The following is a 7,425-nucleotide window of genomic DNA, read 5'->3' as shown; positions in this document are numbered from 1 at the left end:
TATAATGTATGTAAAGGACTTTGAATTGCCCTGTTGTATGAAATGTGCTATACAAATAAACTTGCCTTGCCTTGCCTCAGGTACTGCAGCGAGACAAAGACAAAGGAGCATGTTAGCTGTCCAGCTGTCATCCGGACCCCCCAACATGGGGGGCATTGACAAGAGTGACATGTTGGTCCACCTCTACCGCACCCCCATGAAGTCCAAGAGGTGGTACCTGCGCTTATTTGCATACGCTATTGATCTCAGTGTCACCAACGCCTGGATCGTTTACAAGCGGGACTGCAAGGCCCTTGGTGAGAATGGCGTGCCTCTGAAGAACTTCAGAATACAAGTGTTCAGGGGTGCCAGCAGGCAGATGCCAGCCACGTCTAGCTCCCGAAGAAGCTCGTTGTCATCGTTGTCATCTCCTAACCCTAACCTGACCGTTGCTGTTGTCCCAAAGCCTGTCCGGGGACACCGCAGTCACACCCCAGATGAGGCTGTGCGGTTTGATATGTGTCTCTTCCATGCCCCTGTACATGCCCAACGCCAGACCTGCAAGTACTGCAGCAAGAAAGGGAACATTCTGAGGTCAAATGTGATCTGCAGGGTCTGCAAGGTCCACCTCTGCATGAACGCTGACCGTAACTGCTTTGTTGCTTACCATGAAGAATGAAGATGTGGCCTAATGCTATCTCATGTGTAACAAGTAATATGCTCCCAGTGTGGGAAATGTATATAATACATTTGGTTATTTGCTAAGCCAATGATAGCTGGGTCAGGTGACAAGGTTAGGGTCTGTGTGATATTTACCTGATGTAACATGTAATTTGTTATTTTGTAATATGCTCCCAGTGTGGGAAATGTATATAATACATTTGGTTATTTGCTAAGCCAATGATAGCTGGGTCAGGTGACAAGGTTAGGGTCTGTGTGATATTTACCTGATGTAACATGTAATTAGTTATTTTGTAATATGCTCCCAGTGTGGGAAATGTATATAATACATTTGGTTATTTGCTAAGCCAATGATAGCTGGGTCAGGTGACAAGGTTAGGGTCTGTGTGATATTTACCTGATGTAACATGTAATTAGTTATTTTGTAATATGCTCCCAGTGTGGGAAATGTATATAATACATTTGGTTATTTGCTAAGCCAATGATAGCTGGGTCAGGTGACTAGGTTAGGGTCTGTGTGTTATTTACCTGATGTATTTACCTGTTGTGGTTGCGAATAGTAACCATTGCACTCTGCTCTGAGGTGTTTGTATAAGGTGTATATGTGATACACTCATGTTCTAATGCTCTAAAATACATATTCCTTTCACCTTATATGTGTTTTTGTTGTATTTCTTATATATACACTTCTTGGATTTTTTTTTACCACGAACGGGCAAGGAACCATGTATGGTAACTTCACTGACCTTGATTTTGACAATGAAAAATAATATAATATAAAAAATAAAAATAAAAGATGTCTTCTTATGTCCCCCAATAACACTCTAGGGTTGAAATGTAGAATTTCAAAGTATTTCAATGAGTGCCCTATAAAGGGTTAAAATACACATTTTAGTCACGTCCCCAGGTTTTCACCCAATTTATGCTTCTGTGTTTTCTTGTTATGCTTGTTGTAAAGAAAATGTCCATAATGCATTGAAATGACATTAAACTAAGATAATACGATGGTTATCATATAAAATCAAATCTTTATTAATAAGTAATTACAGAAAAGGTAAATGACATTTCTGTCATGACTTCCGCATTTACGAGAGAGTCTGAATGTGACGCTACCAAGCGGACCAATCACAGTTCTTATAGATAACTTTACATTAAATATGTCTATCATAAATATAATTTAAACCCAACGAACAGCCATGGGGCTCCCTGTAACTAATCATTTATTTCTAAATAAACAGGATTGTACATCTCGTGTGAATCGCGCTCCTTATAGGAAGGCTGTGCCTGACGCTTCCATAGGGCGCTCCGTTGGAACGGTGTACTCAAAGCGGCATAATAGCGATTTCTTTTTGTTATGCTTGTTGTAAATAACAGTTCTATGATGCATTGAAATGACACTAAACTAAGATAATACGATGGTTATCATAATTTTTCAAATCTTTATTAATAAGTAATTACAGAAAAAGTAAATGACATTTCTGTCATGGCTTCCGCATTTTAGTCTACGAGAGAGTCGGAATCATATCGGAATCATGTGCTACCAAGCGGACCAATCACAGTGCTTACGGTTGCGTAGGCACTGCCGCGTAGTTACATTTTTGGAGAGGTGCGCGTCAACCGACGCCGTAGGCTACGGCGTAGGCTGCGGGCCTACGCAAGCCTACGCGTAGGCTACGCCGTCGATTTTACGCAGAAGCATAAATTGGGAAGAGAACTTGTAGTCTAGCAGCAAGTCCTCAAAAGGATACCCCTACCCGAGGTAGAACAAATGACAACAATGATTTTTCTTATCTTTAGGGTCTCCCATTAATGAAATTGATTGTTGTCAATTTTTATTTTTGGGGAAAATATGTTTTTTTGGTTGTTCTTTAGAGCTACCCCAATCCCTGAAAAAGAGCCAAATTAGACCAGGCCGAATATGGGGAAGGTGACAAAAAAGCCCATAACTTGAGAATGATCACTCTTTTCCTCTTCAGATTTGCTGAGGTATGAACCAGGTGGTTGTCCTACATCACCAAATAGTCAGACAACGATTTACCTAAATAAATACTGAATTATAGTGCTGTAAACTTAGCTTTAGTTTAGACGGAAATTGTACTTTTTGGTGACAGGAACATAGGACTCCATCACTTTTCTCTCATTTATCAGAAAAACAGAAATCCCTGAAAAATGTATCATTACTGAATTGTCTAGGGTGCTATTGAACACTAACCAGTAGTTGTATGGAAATATCTCATACAGTTCTATTGCAAATGAGATTTCTTTAGACATAGGCCTACCTCTTCTCTGATAGTCAAATTCTGAATGAATGAATGAATAAATGGACTTTATTGTCATTGCTACAGTACAGGTACCAAACAACGAAATTTAGGAGGGGTGGCTCCCCTGGTGTTAGGAAAAGCAACAAAAAAAAAAATCACAAGAAGGGAAGGAGATGGTTTACATAAATAAAGGCTATGTACACAGTCCACTGCACTATACTGTACAGATAGACGACTAGGGTTGTCATATTGCACAATAGTATTGTTTCACGTTATTTAAAGTGTCACAGTTTGCAGGCTTGAAATGTACATGTTTGTGCCTCAGCACTACACCTGATTTTTTCAGTCCAGCAACTGCCATACAATCCGTCCAGACTGTCCAGGGCCCAGAACTTAGGTCTTTGCTGTGTTCAGGGCCTGGACGGCCCTGTGGTAGAAGCTGTTCTTCAGTCTGTTAGTCTTAGCGGCTAGGGTCCTGAACCGCCTTTTCGAGGGCAGCCTGGTAAAGTGTACGTACCCAGGGTGGGTCGGGTCCCTGGAGATCTTGGAGGCCTTCCTGAGACAGCGTTTGTTGTACAGCTCTTCCAGAGAGGGGAGGGGGGCGCCGGTGATCTTCTGTGCTGTTCTCACGACTCTCTGTAGCGCATTTCTCTCCGCTGTTGTGCAGCTGGAGAACCAGTTGCAGATGCCGTAGGTGAGGATGCTCTACACTGCGCCGCGGTAAAAGGTCACCAGTATCTCCTGCTTGCTGTGTTCCTTCCTGAGGCATCTCAGGGTGTATAGCCGCTGTTGTGCCCTCTTGATGGTGCCTTTTGTGTTGTCCTTCCAGGTCAGGTCATCCCGCATGTGCGTCCCCAGGAATCGGATGGTTGAGACTCTCTCCACGCTCTCTCCGTCGATGAGCAGGGGCTGGATCTCAGACTTTTTCCTCCTGAAGTCTACGATGATTTCCTGGGTCTTTGACTTGTTCAGCAGCAGGTTGTTAACCTTGCACAGCTTGCTCAGTTGCTCTACCTCATCCCTGTACGCCGCCTCGTCCCCCCCCGAGATACATCCCACCACGGTGGTGTCGTCTGCAAACTTTACGATGGAGTTGCTGGGGTGGACGGGGGTGAAGTCGTAGGTGTAGAGGTTGTAGAGGATGGGGCTTAGCACGCAGCCCTGGGGGGACCCAGTGCTGAGTCTGAGGGCTGTGGAGGTGTGGGGGCCCACCCGCACCCTCTGGGGGCGGTCGGTCAGGAAGTCCTTGATCCACGCACATATAGAGTGTGATAGACCCAGGTCTAGTAGTTTGGTCACTAGCCTGTCTGGAAGGATGGTGTTGAAGGCGGAGCTGAAGTCCACGAAGAGCAGTCTCGCGTAGCTGTTTCCCCTCTCCAGGTGGGATAGGAGTGGCGTGGAGAGTCGTCGCGATGGCGTCCTCTGTGGACCTGTGGGCTCTGTAGGCGAACTGGTATGGATCCAGGTTGGGCGGGAGGCGTGTGAGTATGTGGGCCCGGACTAGTTTCTCGAAGCACTTCATGATGATTGGTGTGAGTGCCACCGGGCGGTAGTCGTTTAGGCAGCTCACCGTGCTTTTCTTCGGGACTGGGATGATAGTTGAGGTTTTCAGGCAGGGTGGGACGGTGGCCTGGGACAGGGACTGGTTAAAGATGTTGGTGAAAACCCCGGCCAGCTGGTCGGCGCAGTCTCTCAGCACCCGTCCCAGGACGCTATCCGGCCCCGAGGCTTTCCTGCGGTCCACCGCCTTCAGTACGCGTCTCACTTCATGCTCTGTGAGGGTGAGGCTGCTGAGAGCTGGAGAGAGTGGTGTTTGTGTTGCGGTTACCTCCGTTCGCCCCTCGTGGAACCGGGCGTTGAAGGTGTTCAGCTTTCCCGCCAGCAGGGGGTCGTCCTCTGCGGCTGTGAGCCTGTTGGCTCTGAAGTTTGTCATCTGCTGAACCCCCTGCCACATCCGCCTGGAGTCGTTGCTCAGGAGGCATTCCTCAATCTTCTCTCTGTGGTCTGCCTTGGCCGCTTTGATTCTGCGCTTTAGGTTGGCCCTGGTGGAGCTGTACAGCGGTGTGCTCTTCCCTGCGAAGAAGGCGTTGTCCCTCTCGTTGATCAGTTTTTGGACCTTCCCAGTCATCCATGGCTTCGTGTTGGGGTAGACCCGGACCCGTTTGTCCACGGTGACTGAGTTGGTGCAGTTCACTATGTGGTTCAGAACCGACGACGTGTATTGTTCCAGGTCCTCATGCTCATATTCCTGCCATAGGGTGTCATTTAGGCAGATCTGCAGTGGAGCGGACCCTTCTGGCCAGGTTCTGACAGTCTTAGTGGTGATGGGAGCACTTTTCCCCATGGTAGTGTATGCAGGGATCAGGAGGATTGACACATGGTCAGACATGCCTAGATGAGCTAGCGAACTAGCCTTGTAAGCACGTTTGATGTTGGTGTATACCTTGTCCAGTGTTTTTTCTCCTCTTGTTGCACATTTCACATGCTGATAGAACTTGGGTAGTACTGCCTTCAGGTCGACATGATTGAAATCTCCTGCTATGATGTGAATAGCCTGTGGATCAGTGCTTTGTTGGCCACTGATGACGTCATATAGCCGCGCCAATGCTAGGCTGCCGTCCGCGCTAGGCGCTATGTACACACATGTTATGAACACCGCGTTAAACTCCCTCGGGAGGTATGTGGGTCGGCATTTAACAGTCAAGTATTCCAGGTCTGGGGAGCAGTGGCTACTTACAGTTTTCGTGTTTAAGCACCAGCTATCCTTCGTCGATATTATGATCCCACCCCCTCTTGACTTGCCGCTGCGCTGCGTTTTGTCAGCGCGATGTAGGGTCCGTCCCTCCAAGCTAACAGCTGAGTCCACAATAGTGTCATTTAGCCAGGTTTCGGTCAGAATAATCACACAGCTATCCCCCACGATGTTATTTTTAGCAACCTGTAGTCTCAGTTCATCCATCAGGTTCGTCAGGGACCTGACGTTGGAAAGGAAAATACTCGGCAAAGCAGGTTTGTCAGGGCTACGTCTTAGCCTTGCTAGCAGGCCTCCTCGGCGGCCCCGTCGTTGCCTACGGTCTCGCCGCCGGCGTTTCCGCCTCAGGGAGGGGACTGAGTACCAAGGTTCTCCCGGTACACGGGCGATCTCGTTGTATATCCTGTTTTGCTTCAGAAACTCCGCTGTAACTGTCTTGTCGTTTTGCGTGCCGACTTCTAATAAGTCGAGCCTGCTGTAGGTACTATTTACACAACTGTTCCCTATAAGTACTAAAATAAAAGTGTACATACAAATGTACTTAAAAACACAAAGAAACACCAGCGTAGAAGCCACTCCGAGCCTCGCGACTGAGTAGCGCGCCGCCATCTAGTAGAATGGGGGATAAGTGGCATAAGCCTATAAGTTAAGAATGCTCACTCTGATGGTCATCATATTTGGAGAGGGAAATACCATGTGGCTGAACTACATCACCAAATAGTCAGAATAAGAGTAACCCAATAAAATAAAGTTTATTAGTTCTAAATTGCAAGCCTCTAAAACATAGGTGTAAATAGTACAGGTTTGATTAAAACTGGAACCTTAATTCAAAGTACAATTAAATAAAGTCCTCAAACATTAGGGGACACATTTTGACATTCTGCACAGCAGGTGCAGAACTCTGTACAGGGAAGGCCAACAGAGAGGCACTGGCACTTTTCACTCTCTCCACACTTTGCATCTTTGCAATATAAGTGAGTGATGTCTCTCACTTCTGTAGGTGCTGGGGGTTTTGTAAAAAGGACAGGTTGAATGGCCCCATCTCTGATAATCCACCCCTTGCCAATAGGACTCCATAACAGGGGTTTGGGCATGTGGCTGTGACACCATACCGCTGTCTGGAACATTGCTCTCTGCACATGCTGCTGAAATGCATCCTCTGTTGGCGGCAGATTTGCAGAGGCTGTATCTGATGTTGATGCAATTATGAACCTCAGTTCATCCAGGTTTGTGCACATCAATCCATTTCATTAATGGGAGACCCTAAAGATAAGAAAAATAATTGTTGTCATTTGTTCTACCTCGGGTATGGGTATCTCAAAATCTGAGGGCCCTTCCTGCTAGACTAGGGCTGTGTTCGGAATGGTATACTAGCATACTGCATACTAGCATACTCAATGAGTATATACTGCATACTGCCTACTAAATTCATAATAAGTATGTGAAAACCAGCCGACCATTTACACTGTATGCATACCAGTGGCGGCTGGTGCTAAACATTTTGGGTGGGGCACAGGTTATGGGGGCATGCTCCACGGGGAAGAATATCAACTTTAAAATCTGGATTTACAGTCGATTTTAGCATGAGAATAGCTCTACCCCCCTGTACAGACCTCGCCATCCCCTCTACCCCCCTGTACAGACCTCTTCATCCCCTCTACCCCCCTGTACAGACCTCTTCATCCCCTCTACCCACCTCTACAGACCTCTTCATCCCCTCTACCCCCCTGTACAGACCTCTTCATTAGGGAT

This window comes from Nansenia antarctica (assembly GCF_963989245.1).
Source record: "Nansenia antarctica genome assembly, chromosome: 3".
Classification (NCBI taxonomy): Eukaryota; Metazoa; Chordata; class Actinopteri; order Argentiniformes; family Microstomatidae; genus Nansenia; species Nansenia antarctica.
This window is presented reverse-complemented; position numbering follows the sequence as displayed.